The sequence below is a fragment of the Theropithecus gelada genome, chromosome 17, assembly GCF_003255815.1.
Source record: "Theropithecus gelada isolate Dixy chromosome 17, Tgel_1.0, whole genome shotgun sequence".
Taxonomy (NCBI): Eukaryota; Metazoa; Chordata; class Mammalia; order Primates; family Cercopithecidae; genus Theropithecus; species Theropithecus gelada.
The window spans coordinates 69,096,320-69,113,124 of record NC_037685.1 but is presented as its reverse complement, the minus strand read 5'-3'; the positions used below and the strand labels follow the sequence as shown (position 1 = coordinate 69,113,124).

At 33.4% G+C, this 16,805-nt stretch overlaps 1 protein-coding gene across 7 annotated transcripts in view; it reads left to right on the top strand.

Annotated features, from left to right (window-relative positions):
- Positions 1–16,805, top strand: part of TRPC4 (transient receptor potential cation channel subfamily C member 4) — a 230,528-nt gene that overhangs the window by 99,314 nt on the left and 114,409 nt on the right. The gene's annotated exons all lie outside the window — the stretch shown is intronic.

Sequence of the window (16,805 nt, the reverse complement as noted above, 5' to 3'; positions counted from 1 at the left end):
TCCAATTTAGATAATTCTCTCATAATGTATTGTCCACAATTCTAGGAGTCTCAGGCCATTTGAAAATTACAGGCAAGCTTGATAGTATTTGTTTAAAATTAACATATACTAAGATATATTTCACTGCATGTAGGCTTCATTAGAACCTTAAATCGTAGGACTTAACATAATTATATCAACTTTCATTCATTAATGTAAATCTACATTAATTTATGTGCTGCATGCTTTAAACAAACCTAATGAAGAAAAATGGAAAATGGAAAAAAGATGATTCATCTTGGTGTGGTTTTAATCTCTAAAGGATTTGTTTTTATTTCAAAGTAAACTATGGAATTATTTGAGTAAGTGTTCATTTGTGCATTTAAAAAAACATCAAATATATCTAGAAGAGAAAAATTTACAAAGCATATAATAAAATTAATCAAAATAATTCTATTTAACACTGAATGATAAATCAGCAAAAGACAACAAGGCACTTATGCAGTCTTCTATAATTAACACAGGTCAACAAACACTCTTCATTTATATTGGAACTGAATCCTTTTGGAAAGCAATTTAGTAATATTTAGTGAAAGCAAAACCAAAGAAAAAATTTACTCATATTCATACATTCTCTCATGCAGTCAAAATACAGGAGATATTAATATACACTCTAAAATTCTAGGTGGTAACTAGCTAAATTACTGGGTATTTTAATTAAAGTATAGTGTAACTATTATAATGATGTTCAAAAGACTTAAATCTACCATGGAAGAAATACATATCAAATAACAGCTGAATTCCACGTGGATTAAAAGAGATCACACTATCAATTTAACATATTGGTGAACATTAAATCTTTTGCCAAGGTTACTGGTTTGTTTGCACATGAACAAGACTATAAAGCTTAAAGTAAGCAGATATTTAGCCTATAAAAAAATCCTGTGGACATGCTTTGAAGCCTAGTGTTCATTCCCATATGTTGGTGCCCAATTTTAATGAATTAGTACCTGGTCTACACTGAACAATTTTTGGGGAAAAGAGACTGATAGATTTGATAATCAAGATGAAAGTAATATTAACAATCTTTATAATAAAACTGCACACAGAAATTAGAACCTGGCTAAAATATTTGAAATAAATATGATAGATCAAAAAGATTAATATATTTAAGACATCATTAAAAAATCAGATAAGCCCTACCATTCAAGGAACTTACTATTTCAATCTTTCACAAATATTTATAATTTTATAAGTATACCTTGCAATCAAAGCCTGAAGAGGACAACATGAGAAAGAAAAAAATATGCTCATCTCACTCAAAAATATAAGTAAAAATCGTAAGCAAGAATTAGAAAAATGTAGTAATGTATTTCATTGCCTTAACAGATAAAGGTGAAAGAAACACAAGATTCTCAGTAGATGCAAAAAGAAAAAAAAGCATTTGATAAAATTTGTAGCTATCAATGATAGGGGAAAACAAAACCAAGCAAAAAAACTTTAGCAAACCAAGAATGGAATAGACAAAAGATATTCCTTAACTTGATTAAGAGAATCTAACAAAAAATCTACAGTTTATATCATTCTGAAAAGTGAAATATTACAAACATTCATGTTAATATCAGTAAAATGAGCTTTCTCATTATTACTTTTTATGCAATTCTACTGGAGGCCCTGGTTTGAACAAAAACAAACAAAAAAGATATGAAGACTGGAAAAGTTAAAAGGTGTGTTCAGATAATTTGTCTACATAAAAACAAAACATCATCTACCGATAAATTATTGTAACAATATGAAAGTTTATGAAAGTCATAGCATAAAATATTAATATATAAAATTCAAATGCATTTTAGACACTTATCAAAGTTGGTCTATACATTATGAACACTAGCATCAAGAAATTATAATTTAAAATTATATACAAATATATATAGAAAAATATGTATAATACATACTTATAAAAAGAGAGTATTTCGACAATAACAAACATTTGAATTGTCTAACCCAAAATTGTGCAGGAGTTTCAAGAGGTAAAATAGAAAACTTTATTGAAAGCCCCTTCATTTCTAGCTGAGATCTGAGTCTCCCTAGCAGGCATCCGTCACACCACTGGTCCTTGTTCATACCCAGCTGTTGCTTCCTTTTAGTGTCTCCACCCCAATAGTAATATTCTATAGAATCTCATTGTTTGGAGATTTTAGCCTCAGATTTAGTCATGCTCTTCAACAATGGTGTTATCCAGATTCTCTGACTGTATACCTGGACAATGCTAGAATTATGCTGGCTTCCTTAACCTACTTTCCTTTTTCCCAGACATTTATCTTTAACTCCATCTTGCATTAGTCACCTCCTACTACGGCCACCCTTGGACTTGGTATTATCATTAACTATTCTACCCCAACATCACAATTTCTTCCCTGCTCACTCTATCTAGTACCCGTGCATACTCTAATATGTTTTGACCCTCATCCCTTGTGATGTTGCTTCCCTGATTTAAAATCAATGGTTCATCCTTGTGGTTTCCCACCTGAAGACAAGTTTGCCTCACTCGTTTTGTAATATTATCTGGTAAAATTACATTTTTGGTTTAGTCCAATCTCTGCCTATTGTATGCTTGTACTCAGGTGGCCAGAGAGGGCTAAGGAAAGCATATAACCATTTGAGCTAGTTTCACGCTAAAGGCATGACCACTAATTTCAAGTGGGTGCTCAGTGGTGCCCAGCAATCTTACTACATTTCCTGGGTACCCTCCCACTTGCCTAGAAGATTCATTCATTTTTTCTCTCTCTCTCTTTTCTTCAACAAGTTCCCCATTTCTTTTCTCCTCTTCCTCAGGTGAAGCCTTGTTTTCTATTTTACTAAGAAAATAACATCATCAATCGTGGGAAAACTTCCATATGCTTCCACCACCATAGCTACCAACCTGCCTCCATATATGCCTTAGTACTTCAGGATTTCACACTCTCCTTATTTTTCGCCTACTTCACCATCTATTTTCTCAATATCTTTTACTGGTCCTTCCTCATCTTCTCCATCTCTAAATTTCGAAATGTCACAGTTCAAATTTTCAACAAACTTAACATTTACTTAAATGTCATTTAGTAGATTCCCCTTCAGTGTCATATATACATGTACATATTATATAGTTTTTAAAAAGTGAAGTCTGTGAACTAAACAATCTAAGAGTTAGTGATAATAACCCTCAAGTTCCTTTAGTGATTCATCCTAGTCCAACCTGGTGGTGATTTAAAGTTGCTATTTGTTTGATGTCTCCTTAAGAGTTGTAATATATTTCTCCAGTATTTACCTATAGTACAAAAAAATATTTAATTATTATTCCTGATGGATATATAGCAGTACACAATAAAGAAGCAGATGCCATTTCAGGAGATACACAGCTTAAATTTTCAGCAACAAAAAGCATGCATCATAAACCTTGACATCTACCTTACAAAATTGGCCCACAAGGAAATTATTGTTCTACCTTTCGGATGAATCAAGCACTATAATTGGGACTGTGTTTATGTGAGGAGAAACAAATGAATCTGGTCAAACTGAACAAGACAGTTTTCTGGTCTTGCTCCTAACAATCCTAGGACTGTCACATAACAGTAGTACCTCCATGTTATTTAGTGATTTATAGATTACAACATGCTTTCACATTTAATCTTCACCACAGTCCTATGGGAATTAACTTTGAGAAGGCTTTGATATATGCTTCTTCAGTTCTTATTCCTTAATGAGAAATATCTTGAACAAATGCCCACATTTGGAAATGAGAAAATAGAAATGTGGGGAAGTTAACTGGCTTCATCACAGCTAGAAATGGTTGAGGCAGGATTTAATGAACGTTTTCCTATTCTTGCTACCTGAGCTGTTCCCACAATTTGCAACTGCCTTACCTAGAAGACATATCATCTATTGATGATGAATTTAGACTATGGAATCAGGTTGCATGAATTTCTGTATGACCATGAGCAAGTTACTGAACTTCTCTGAGGCCTGTCATTCTCTTTTGTATAAAGAGGATAACAATAACAGCACATGTAAACATTATTTTGAGGATGGACTGAGATGAGATATAACAAGCTCTCCACACAGGGCATGGCACATGGCAAGTGTTTCATACAGGTTAGCTATTCCTTATCTTATTATCATTAGACTCCAAGTATATTGGCATTTACAACATCAATTAATCGAAGTAGTTTTAGCCAGATCCTTGTTCATTTGTATCAATGCATACCATTTTTCTAAGATAAATCTGTCATTCAGTCATAGGATTGTATTTACTATGTGCCCTATATACCTTTTCAAATCAACACTGTAAGTCTTTGCTGGTATTTTTAATTCAAAGTAGACTGAAAATGGGCTTCCAATAAAGAGTAGTCTGTGCAATTTCAAATGAATGTTTGCTTTACAAAAAGTAAAAGTAGTTATTGATATTAAGTTATCCTTACTTATACTGGATGCATCACTAACTAAAGCAGAGTATCTAAGTTTTTGACTTCCTTGGACCACATTAGAAGAGGAATGTCTTGGGCCACATATAAAATACACTAACACTAACAATAGCTGATGAGACTATTTTTAATTGCAAAAAAATCTCATAATGTTTTAAGAAAGTTTGCAAATTTGTGTTGGGCTGCATTCAAAGCTGTCCTGGGCCACATACAGCCTGTGGGCCATGGACTTGTACTAAAGCTTGGGTGAAGTTAGGTGTACTTTGTAATAAGAGCCTTCGATGGAAATAAGGGAATCTGCAATTGTGGAGTATGCACTCATCCTCCTAACTATTCTTAGAAACTCCTTTTCTGAAAATGGGTTCCTCTTAACTTGTAGGAAAGTTATAATACCTTCCCTTTCCCCCTTCCTCCATTAAAGACAAAAAAAAGCAGCCCATTGACAGTTCAATTTTACAAAAAGACATCATAAAAATTATAATACTAAGATAGGTTCTGAGTGGCAGAATTGGATAAGTGAGAGGGAAAAGGCAAACACCAATTTAAAAAGCTGTATGGAAAGTTTGATGGTGAAATGCTCAAACCATAGGAAGCATACTGAAGTGTAGTGCACAGTAGATTTTAATATAGAGATTGACCTAATTATAAAGGATTTTGCACATCAAATAAAGTAGTTCAGATAGAGATAATACTAAGGACAATGTCTGATAGAAAGTAGATTCTCAACTGATGTTTAAAGAGCCTAAAATAAGGAACCTTTATATAAATAATTATTCTACAACTCTCCAGCATGACAAAATGAAACTTCAGGAGCATCTCTCTGGAATGATACATACAACATTCCTGCTAATTCAAATATTCAAAGTCATCATAATATTTCACACAAGAATATGTTTGTACAATTTGTTCAAACTTTTCTCTTTTGAAAAACATGGAAGTGATGTCCAAATTTCTATCAGGACACAAAGTGATGAAATAAATGTAAAGAAATATTCTCATTGTCCCTGCTTTTCTGTAGGAAGCATTCCCTGAGGTAAGACGACTCGAGATTTGTATAAACGCCACATACTCTCCCATAAAGCTATAAAATTTTATCCCTCTAGCTTTCAATGAATGGGGGAGCCTGTCTCCATAGCTTTTCAAACTTGACCATATGATGGACAAATATTTGTATTTCATTATTTTTTTAGTTGTTTTTCCTTGACTATTGAGAAAAATAATCATTTCTTATATTTCTAGCCCTTTGATTTTCTTCTGTAAAATACCTGCTTATAACTGTTTATTTGTCCATTGGATTGCTTATAAGATGTTTTTTGATTTACATTTTTTTTCTGTGTATGATGTTAAGTATGTTTCATATGTTGCAAATGCATTTTATTGTAGTTTATTAGCTTATTTTTTACTTTATGTATGTATTGTGTCTTTGGCCATTCCACTCAATAATTGTATAACAAAATATGTGGTTTTTCATTCTGTGTTTACAATCTTGCTTTAAGAGCTCTCAATCTCAGGGCAGACAATCACTCTTCTAAAATTGTGCTGCTTTTTGTTTTTTACATTTAAATATTTACCCCATCTCAAATTTGTTGTTATGACGTGAGATGATGAATAGCCTAACTTTGCTTGGGTAGAAGATTGTTTTAGTGCCAGTTAGTAAATGAACGGCTTTTCCAAATAAATAAAAATTTCACTTTTCACATATAAACTTTAAATATATAAACAAAAGTAATTCTGGTCAAAATTCTGTTCAAGTGATTCATCTCTCTCACTATATTCTTGGATTATAGTTTCAATTTCATATTTTCTAGCCATTCTTGGATATATATTCCTTCATATCAATTAATATAACAATTTTATCAAGTTCTAAATAAAACAATATAAACAAAAATATTCTAATGAAATGGTACTAAATGCATATATTTATTATAAAAAAAAATCAACATAACTCTGCTATGAGGTCTTCTTTTCCACAAACAGAATAATTTTCCCATATTTCTGATTTTATTTTATGCCCTAATAAGGTTTTATTTTTTCCATAATCTATTCACACTTATTATATCCATTGTCACTTAATAATGTCTAACTTTTATCATTCTGTATGTAATCAGTTCTGGTATTAAGTTGTATTACTAATATCAAGAAAAGTTCAGATTTTTGTACTCCATGTGCATGTCGAATTAAGCTTTATTAATACTTCTAAACTTGAAATCTCTGAGTTTTTCAAAATATATGACCATGTAATCCGCCAAACAGGAACAGATTGTCTTGTTTCTTAATATTTTATTTTCTAATCTTACTGCATTATGTAGAAAGTCCAAAATAATGATGAGTAAGATGGTGAGAATAAACATTTCCATCTTATTTCTAATTTTAATGAAAAAAAGTTTTCATTCTTTATTATGCGTTTTGCTACTGGTTTTTGGTAAATAATCCTTATCATTTCTAGGAATAGTGACAAAATTCTGCAAACACTGTTTCACATACAATATCATCACATTGAAAAATATTATTTACCATAATGATTGATAGCTAAAAATATCATAATTATAAAAATAATTTGCATTTTTGAAATAAGCTCTACTTTATCCCTTTGATACACTGTTGGATTCAACATACTAACAATTATTTTAGCGGTGTCCTTACCAGATAATTTTACATTTTATTTTAATTTTTGTTTGATCTTTGTTGATGTAGAATAGGATTTCTTACTTTGTTAGCAACCAAGACTTTTGTTTATTTCTCATTTAAAATACAAAACTAAAGCAGAGAACTGAAACAAATAAAAGTAGTTATATATACAATGATTTTAAAATAATATGGAAGCCAAAAGTCAGTAACTTACATGAACAGGCAAATTACCCCTAACCGAAATATAGAGGCCCATATGTCAAGTAAATTAAGGAAGATCTATGTTGTACCTAAGAGACTCAGTAAAATAAAGTGCTGTTTTTTTAAATTTTTCCAACCTTGAACCCTACCCACCCATTTGGGATTTCACCGGAATATATTTAATTGTACATAATTGTTATCATTACTTTAACCAAATACCTGGAAATACTATCGGTGCACAGACTCATCATTTGCTTAGAATAAGAAATTTCTCTGGTTGTTTATGCCTCACTTTTGACTTTTCTCTAGGTATTCTTTATCTTTCAGTAACTTTTATTTACATTTTAGATCTTCTGCATCTTTCCCCAAATCTCCAGAATTTTTCCGCATGAAGTAAGTGTGTGTGTGTGTGTGTGTGTGTTGTGATTTATTTCAACTCGATACTCTAAGACATCCATGATAATACAATATTCTGTTTTTTTAATAAATATAAATGTAATTTTAAAAAAGTTTCAAATATCATACCTTCCTTTCTAGAAAGTCTTCCTAATTTTCCAATTACTTCTCCTACAAAAGACTATCTGCTTGGTGCTTTCCAGTTAAAAATTGTATTTGTCTTCCAAGTCTAATTTACTTAGACTTAAGAGCTTCTTAACTTAGGGATATGCTAAATAGAATTCAAAGATATCTGTGAACGAAGATGGGAAAAAATATATCTTTAGTTTCACTAAATTTCATGTAATTTCCTTCAATTATGAATGTAGGCCAAAAATCAGTTTCACTAGCCATGCCTGTGTCTTTGTCAATATATTTTCCTATAGATATTTTCCTATCATATCACTGTTACACTATATATCTGATATACCTATATGTTTATTATTTCAAAAGTAGTCTAATTATCTTCCAGTATAACTTTTTACTTAATGTACTAATAGGCACATATGTTACCGCAGTGCATATTTGTTTTTCGGTATATTGTAAATATATTTAAATGTATTTTTGTGTATAATACTATGGATTTTGTTTAGAAATAGAGTTCTTTCTGAATTAGGGTCCACAGGCTGCTTCAGATCTCCAAAGAAGTCCATGGCACACAAAAATTTAAAAACTCCTGATTTAGAGCCATATGTATGTAACTGTGCCAAATTTCTTACAAGCTGTTCATTATAATTATTTTCTGGATCAATATTTCATCAGATGTCAAATCAAACTATTAGTGTATTTAGGCCAGTCACAGTGGTTCACGCCTGTAATCCCAGCACTTTGGGAGGCCGAGGCGGGTGGATCACCTGAGTTCATGGCCAACATGGTAAAACCCCATCTCTGCTAAAAAAATCCAAAAAACTTAGCCAGGTGTGGTGGTGCATGCCTGTAATCCCAGCTACTTGGGAGGCTGAGGCAGGAGAATCAATTGAACTTGGGAGGCGAAGGTTGCAGTGAGCCAAGATCACGCCATTACACTCCAGCCTGGGCGACAGAACAAGACTCCGTCTCAGGAAAAAAAAAAAAAAATAGTGTATTTAAAGTTGCAACCACACTGAAGAAGTAAAAAGCACAAGAGTCTTTGCTCTTATCCATCAGTTGTCATGAACATTGTGGTAAATTATTAGTCCTAGGTTGAGACTAAGAAAGAATTTTTTATCTGTGTAAGTGCAAATTTGAATTCTGTTTAGTCTTTCAAGGCAGAAGTTTGAGCCTAAACTAATACTTTTGACTTTGCTTCGATAAGATTGTAACCTAACTTATTCATCCACCTGTCCATCCGTGCCTTCATCTGTCGATTTCTTCATTCATATGACATCCACTTGCTTTCGTGCAAGTAGTTTGTGCTCATGTGTATAAATTTAGGTTCTAAATTACTGTTTTCAAATAAATTTTTAAATATAACTCTATATAAAATTTTAAATATAACTTTAAGTTGAAATTTCTTGTGTTGATTTGAATTAGAAATCAGTCTCTGTATATGAAAGAGATAAATTTTATACTTATTATCCTGAGGGTTTTTTTAAGTGTTGCTTTTGATATATTAGAGTAAAACAATGATGCTAAACACAAGGGGCAACTAAATAATTTAGCACGTTTTTATTGAAGCCCTTGAAAAAAGAAACACCTTTTTCATAAAGTTTCTATTATTTTACTATCATCTAGAACTTTAAAAAGGCATTTGAGTCACAGAAATTTCATGTTTCAAGGGATATTCCTTTGCATATAAAAAAATGCCCCTCAATATCTTTAAGAGACTTTCACAGGATTGTATCGCTAATTAAAAATAGATCCAAGTGAGTGCACGCCTGTAATCCCAGCACATTGGGAGGCTGAGGTAGGAGGATCACTTGAGCCTAGGAGTTTAAGACCAGCCTGGCCAATATAGTAAGATGCTGTCCCTACAAAAATATGATCCAGGCGTGGTGGTGCTGTGCCTGTGGTCCAGCTACTTGGGAGGCTGAGGGGAGGGGGATCACTTGAGCCTAGGAGTTTGAGACCAGCCTGGGCAATATAGTGAGACTCTGTCTCTGCAAAAAATAAAAAGTTATCCAGGTATGGTGGTGCTATGCCTGTAGTCCCAATTACTTGGGAGGCTGAGGGGAAAGGATTGTTTGAGCCCAGGAAAGAGGTGATTGGTGTTTATGCCACTACAGTTCAGCCTGGGCCACAGAGTAAGATCCTATTTCTTTTCTTTTCTTCTTTTTTTTTTTTTTTTAAAGAGCCAGGTTAGAATATGTATCCATTTATTCTTAAAATCTAGGGTACACCAAATAGTATTATGTCAGCAAACTGTTTTTACTCAATATAACCTATTTTGTAAAAACTGAATTTAATAGATTGAATACCCTTAAATTGTATGAATGTCACTTCAGAATGAATTTCTCTCCAAAAATTTTGACTTCAGTATTAATAATGGTTCAAACACGTATATTTCAGTGACAGAGATAAATTTCTATGACGTATTTGCCGTTACTTTTAATGGCAAAAGTTAATACGTTTAGGTAAAACATCAGACTCTGTATTTTAAAATAGGTGCTTCAGATTGGTGCTGAGTCGCTTCAGGGTGAAATACGTAGATACCTTTTAAGAATAGCAATCAGTTATAAATTAAGTTAATGGATTACTTGTATACGTCAATAATATTTAATGCTGTATGTTATCAGAATAATACAGTTATTAATGTAACTAGTCTTGCAGTAAAATTGAGAAAAAAATGTTGAACAGATAAATTTATAAAGTTTGGACAGAATAAAAGCCAAAGCAACCCTATGGTTAGTTACGCAATATAAAAAACAGGGGCATTTATTTGGTTTAATTTCAGGATCCTCTTTTAATTGCCTCTTCTACTATTGTTATAGATTGCTGACTGAAATATGTGATTCAATAACTTGGAATTTATTTTTAAAAAGTAGTTTGTTTGGAGTACGTGGTTTGCTTCTTAGTAATGTGAGTATATCATTTAATGCAAAAACGTTTTCCTGGGTGTAATGCCTTTATGTCTATAGATTTTACTTCAGCAAAATAAATAAAACACAGTGTGATTTTCATCTGCAGGGTTATGTCCTTAAATATACTAGATGGAAAACTTTATAAATTTAAGAAGAAAAGTTAATGGAAAAGTAATAGTTACTGAGTGCCTACAATGGCCTATTTATTTTATGTGTTAGAAAAATGTGCTCTTCACTTGTAACAATGGAACCACAAAAGGAAGGAGGAAGAGTACATATGGGAGACATTGAATAAAGCAAAGGAGAGGGATTGAGATAGAAAATAGACTGTGTTGAGAACGAAGCATGACAAAGGGGCAGCAAGCCCATTTTCTGGGTTTTCTAAATGTTTCTGAGGTCAAATGACTTATATTTTAGACTTCCAGCCTGGGCGACAGAGTGAGACTCTGTCTCAGAAAAAAAAAAAAAAAGAAAAAAAAAAAAACATTTGTATAGTATTATTATACTGTGCACGCGCGCGCGTGTGTGTGTGTGTTTAGGGAGAGAGGAATTTTCCATTATGTTTCTAGAGGGCAAAACACATTTTTACCACCAGCACATTGCCTTGTATATTGCTCATGTATAGTAATTATTTGTTAATTAATTGAAAGGCATTAAAGTGACCTGATTTATTGTTATAAGATTTAGTGAAGTTATTTTCTTTATTTTCTTTTTTGTTTGAGCACCTGCAAATCTGTAATCCTGGGACATAACATCTGAAATAAGCTAAATGTACCAGCCATCTAGGGAAAAGGACTGGGGAATTTAAGTCTCTATATACCCCAAAGACCATTCGTGTACAAATGAAGGGCTGTAACATTAGGACATTGTGAAAGGAGAGCCAGGAAAACTTAGCAAAGAAAAAGGGTCTGGGAGGGGGAGGGGGGCAGAAGTGGTGTTTTGGTCTTTCTAGAGAGAGATTCGTTCCTGAGAGCAAAATCTTACGGGGTCACTTTACCTCGCATTGTTTCACTATCTGTGGTCTGCCCTTCCTTGTCGTCTGAGATTGACTCAGTTTCCAATTGGAAGGCTTGGAAATCTGATTTAGTGGCTTCACCCTACGGAAATGGCAGTCACCTGTGTGCAGAATAAATCGATATGTCACCTATGGAACACCACCTATCTGCTAGGCACTTTGCCAAGTAGAAAAAGAATGGCAGCCTGAAAGTTCTAACACTTCCAAAAGAACAGTTTGCATCTGCAGTTTTCTGCTCCAAGTATGTCAATTATTCGCCTCTTGCTAAGGAAAGTAAAATGTTGCGCAGTACCGTATTCTTGTTAGTACTGAACAAAAAAACCTATATTTAGCAAATAATTGCTATGTTCTAGGGCTTAGAGCACATTTCTACAGTTATTATTGTATTCTAACTCTGCCAGTCCAATATAGGATATATATAAAAAGCAGAAAAACTACCCTGAGATTTTGGAAAGTACTGGGCAAATTTTCAGAAACGAAAGTTTCAGATTAAAATTTGGTTATCATCGGATGTGACGCTGCACGTACTCATTTCTTACTTTTCTGTGTATTTCTCATGATACCTACCATGATGTTGGATTTGAAGCAAATAAACATTTGATTCAGTTTGCTTGGGAGATACAGGAAATCTGTGTTCCACTTTTCTGTCAAATACGACAGTCATCTCTGTGAGGATTTGAACGGCTTTATCTTCAGTTTTCTTAATTCTCTACATCGAATGCAGTGCCAGACAATAGACTCAGTAAATATTTGTTGATTCAATATATGAATAAATTATTGAATCAAAGTAATTATAAACCATTTTAAGGAAGGGAATTGCCTGAACAGGTTGCTATATTAGAAAAATCACATTTGCAGTAGTGGAGGGAAAGAATTGAAGATCCCAAAGACCCATCTTTTTCTTTAGGATGGTTTACATTTTATATTAATAATTTTATAGTAACCATAGGGTCCCCCTTTCCTTTATTAAAGCTTCTATTTTATTAGCTGGTTAACCATAAAGTCTTTTATCAGACCCTTCTCTCTCTTTCTTTCTCTCTCTCTTTTCTCATTTTCAAAGCAAAAATAAAATGTACATTTTCTTACATTTGTGTATATTTCAAATAGCATCTTTGAAATTAAAAGCAAAGGAAGCAGGATTGAGAAGCGGAAGTCAGGATGCAGAGCTGACGAATGTTCCTGCCACTGTAAACAGGAGCTCCAGAGGATACGGCTGCCTAATGAGCCATGTCCTATGCTGGGTGGAAATAGTTGGGCCCTGTCCATCGACTCTGCTTGGTCCTCCATTGTTCCTGTGTTTCAAAACTGAGGAAGAACCTGGACCAGTTAGCAGGTGGAGGCTACTAGTAGACTACATTCAGGAGGAAAGCATTCTTATTCTTTTAATGAAGAAAACTTCACATTGATACCAAAACTTGATAAAGACAGCACAGTGAAGATTAGAAATCCATCTCACTTAGGAAAATCGATTCCAAAATATTTCTCATAAGTGGGAGTTGAACAATGAGAACACGTGGACATAGGGTGGGGAACATCACACACTGGGGCCTGTCAGGGGGTGGGGGACTAGGGGAGGGACAGCATTAGGAGAAATACCTAACGTAGATGGCGGGTTGATGGGTGCAGCAAACCACCATGGCACATGTATACCTATGTAACAAACATGCACTTCTGCACATGTACTCCAGAACTTAAAATACAAAAATAATAAAAAAAATTTTTAAAAAATTGCCAAAGTAAAAACATGATGCATTTGACCATGTGGGAATAATTTCAGGCCAGAATGTTTCAATATTCAGAAATGCGTTAATATAATTTGCCATACTTTTAGGACTAAGGAGGACAATTATATGATTATATCCATTGAAACAGGAAAGGCATTAGACAAAATTCAACACTCATTTTTGATAATAAATAAGAAATTATTTGTATATGGCATAAATATAATACATAAAACCAAGTATAATTGCGGTGGCCAGACAAGTTGGTATAAGTGCTTAAGAAAACTGTGTGACAAGAAAATTCCTTCCCAATATACAGGATCAACATACACGTACACTCTCCTCTCATTTTCAAACCAGAAATAAAATGTGCATAACAGCAATATTCTTAATGGCCCCAGCCTGCAAACCACAAAAATGTCATCAACGATGAAATGAAATAAAATAGAAATGGAAGTATTTTGCAGAATTGAAAAAACAGTTTTTGCTACTAATAAGAGGAATATATTTCAAAGAACTAAAGTTGAACAAAGAAAGCTAGACATAAAGAGCACATATTTTGTGATTCTATTTATATAAAATTTGAAAAGTGCGTGGAAGTAACTTATACTGATAACCATTAAATCTGTGAGTATATCTGAGAAAAGGAATAACTGAGAAGAGTAACAAGTGGGAGGCTTGTGAGGTGCAGGCACTCTTCTAGGTTTTAATCTGGGTTGTGTTACCTAAGCATATTCAGATTTTTAAAAGTCATCAAGCTGTATATTAATATTTATGCATTTTGGTATATGTATGTTATACTTTAATAACAAGCATAAAATGAATAGTGACAGCAATGAATCATAATATATTAAATAAAAGAAAGAATTCATGGGGTCACAGCAATATCCCACAACAAAAAGGAGAAGAGGGAGAACTTTCATACGTAGAAGAATGCAATATAATTAATGTAGAAGTGATGAGAGAATAAGAAAACCTCAGGCTTTCAAAAACCATGTAATAATTGATGTAGGCATGTAGTTAGTACTCCATAACAGGCAATTATTTTCTTAAAACACTTTTGTTCGGTTTTTATTGTCTTCACGCAATCGGAGAGGATGCAAACCTGTCTCCTGAGACCTAGATAAACATTAATATTTTGCCTGCCTGACTGAGTCAGGGTCCCAGCAGAGTCCCCCATGGAGTCCAGCTAAGACAATCAGTTCCTGATGTCTAACACTCTATGACCAACTGGGTGCCAGGCAATTAGTGGTAAAGACAACATATAATGTTAAATTTAGAATACATTTTAGAGTAAGAGTAAGCTCTAAAATAATTATAATTATGTAATTTAAAAATAGTTATTTACTATATTAGTCCATTTTCACACTTCTGTAAAGATACTACCTGAGACTGGGTAATTTATAAAGGAAAGAGGTTTAATTAACTCACAGTTCCATATGGCTGGGGAGCCCTCAAGAAACTGATAATCATGGCAGAAGGCAAAAGGGAAGCAAGGCACATCTTACATGGCAGCAGGAGAGAGTGAGAGCAAGAAGGGGTAAGTGCCAGACACTTATCAAACAGCCAGATCTTGTGAGAACTCTCTATTACAAGAACAGCATGGGAGAAGTCGTCCCCATGATCCAATCACTGCTCACCAACTATATCCCTCTATACATGAGGAGTACAATTCAAGATGGGATTTGGGTGGGGACCCAAAGCCAAACCATATAATTACTGACCAATCAATTCTTATGAGTGGATCTATAGAATAGTTCCACTCAAAAATCATTTTCAAAAATAAAGTTTCTTATAAGACATAAAAATTAGATACGTTTATAGTTATAAATGTTCTTATATTTTTAAAAATTAAAATATGCAATGGTTTATTGAGTATTAAAACTCAAACAGCAGATTTATTCTTGGTATATTCTCACATATTTTAATAAACTTACTATATCTCTCTTTAATACTTTTACACTGTTATTTTTTGAAAACAATGTGTGCTGTTCAGTATGGATATATTATACTTATTTTTAAAATAAAATTTTCTGCAACATTCTACAAAGATATATTTTATGGCTAATACATTTCAAATTCTTAACAGCTTAAAAAGCATAGAAATACAAGATGAAATTGTACTGAATCCAGAAATTGCCTGCAAATTACATCTGTCACTTAAATATACATCTAATATAGGAAATTATTTAGTTACATTGTTTTGTCTTCCCTCATTGTCTGCCACAGAAAACACTAAAAGTACAGTAGTCCCCTCATATCCAAAGTTTTACTTTCATCAGTTTCAGTTACCAACACTCAACTGTGGTCCAAAAATATTAAATTGAAAATTCCAGAAATAATACATAAGTTGTAAATTTTGTACCATTCTGAACAGCACAATGAAATCTCAAGTTGTCCCACTCAGTCTTACCTGGGACGTGAATTCTCACTTTGTCAGGTAGGTGCACACTGCATCCACTTGACAAACCTTAATCACTTAGGAGCCATCTTGGTTATCAGATTTCCTGACACGAGATTGCAGTGCTTGTGACCAAGGAATCTTTATTTACCTTCATAGTGGCCTCAAAGTGCACAAATGTAAAACAGTACCTTAACAGGCAGTGTGGTCACCCTAGTATTCACAGGCACATTTCAAAAAGTGTTTATTACCATCTTCACTATTAAATAATTGCATACCTCTGTAAAGAAAATTTTAAACAGATCATTTCATTCCTATTATCTTTAGTGTTTCTGGTGAAACCAAGGGATATCCTATATGGCCAGATGACTTTAAAATGTATGTAATTATCCACATATAAAAATGTACCTATATTTAAAAGTAGCATTAGTGAAATGTCATCATGAGTGTCATTTTTCTCCACATGGTTTTCCTCTGATCCTTTTGTGGTTTCCTTCATTTTTCCAGCAGCATATTTCAATGTGGCGTGCATCATCATTTTTTCTGCCATGCCTGTTTAACTGCCCTTATGTAGCATTTACTTTTCATAAATGCCTCTATGGCTTTGTGCCAGCGAAAATAAAAAACTAAAAGTGCTAAAGCAACATAGTGCAGTGCAATTCACTCAGGCTTGGGTGTCAGACAGGTGAATCTGTGTTTATTATATAAGGTCTTTAAAGTATATGGAAATTGCAGGTCAAATTGCAGGCCTTCCACTTACTCACTGAGGAACTACATCCATAAAATGTGAATAATAAAGGGTGAGGGTTAATGTACCTAGCAGATGCTTACTAAATAGCGGCTATTATTATTTTCATCATTACCATCCCTAGAGTATAACCCAAAGGAAGTCATGCATAAACACATCGGTGACCTGACTCAGTGGAATTCACATTGCTGACTTTACTCAATGCTTGGCTTATTTCT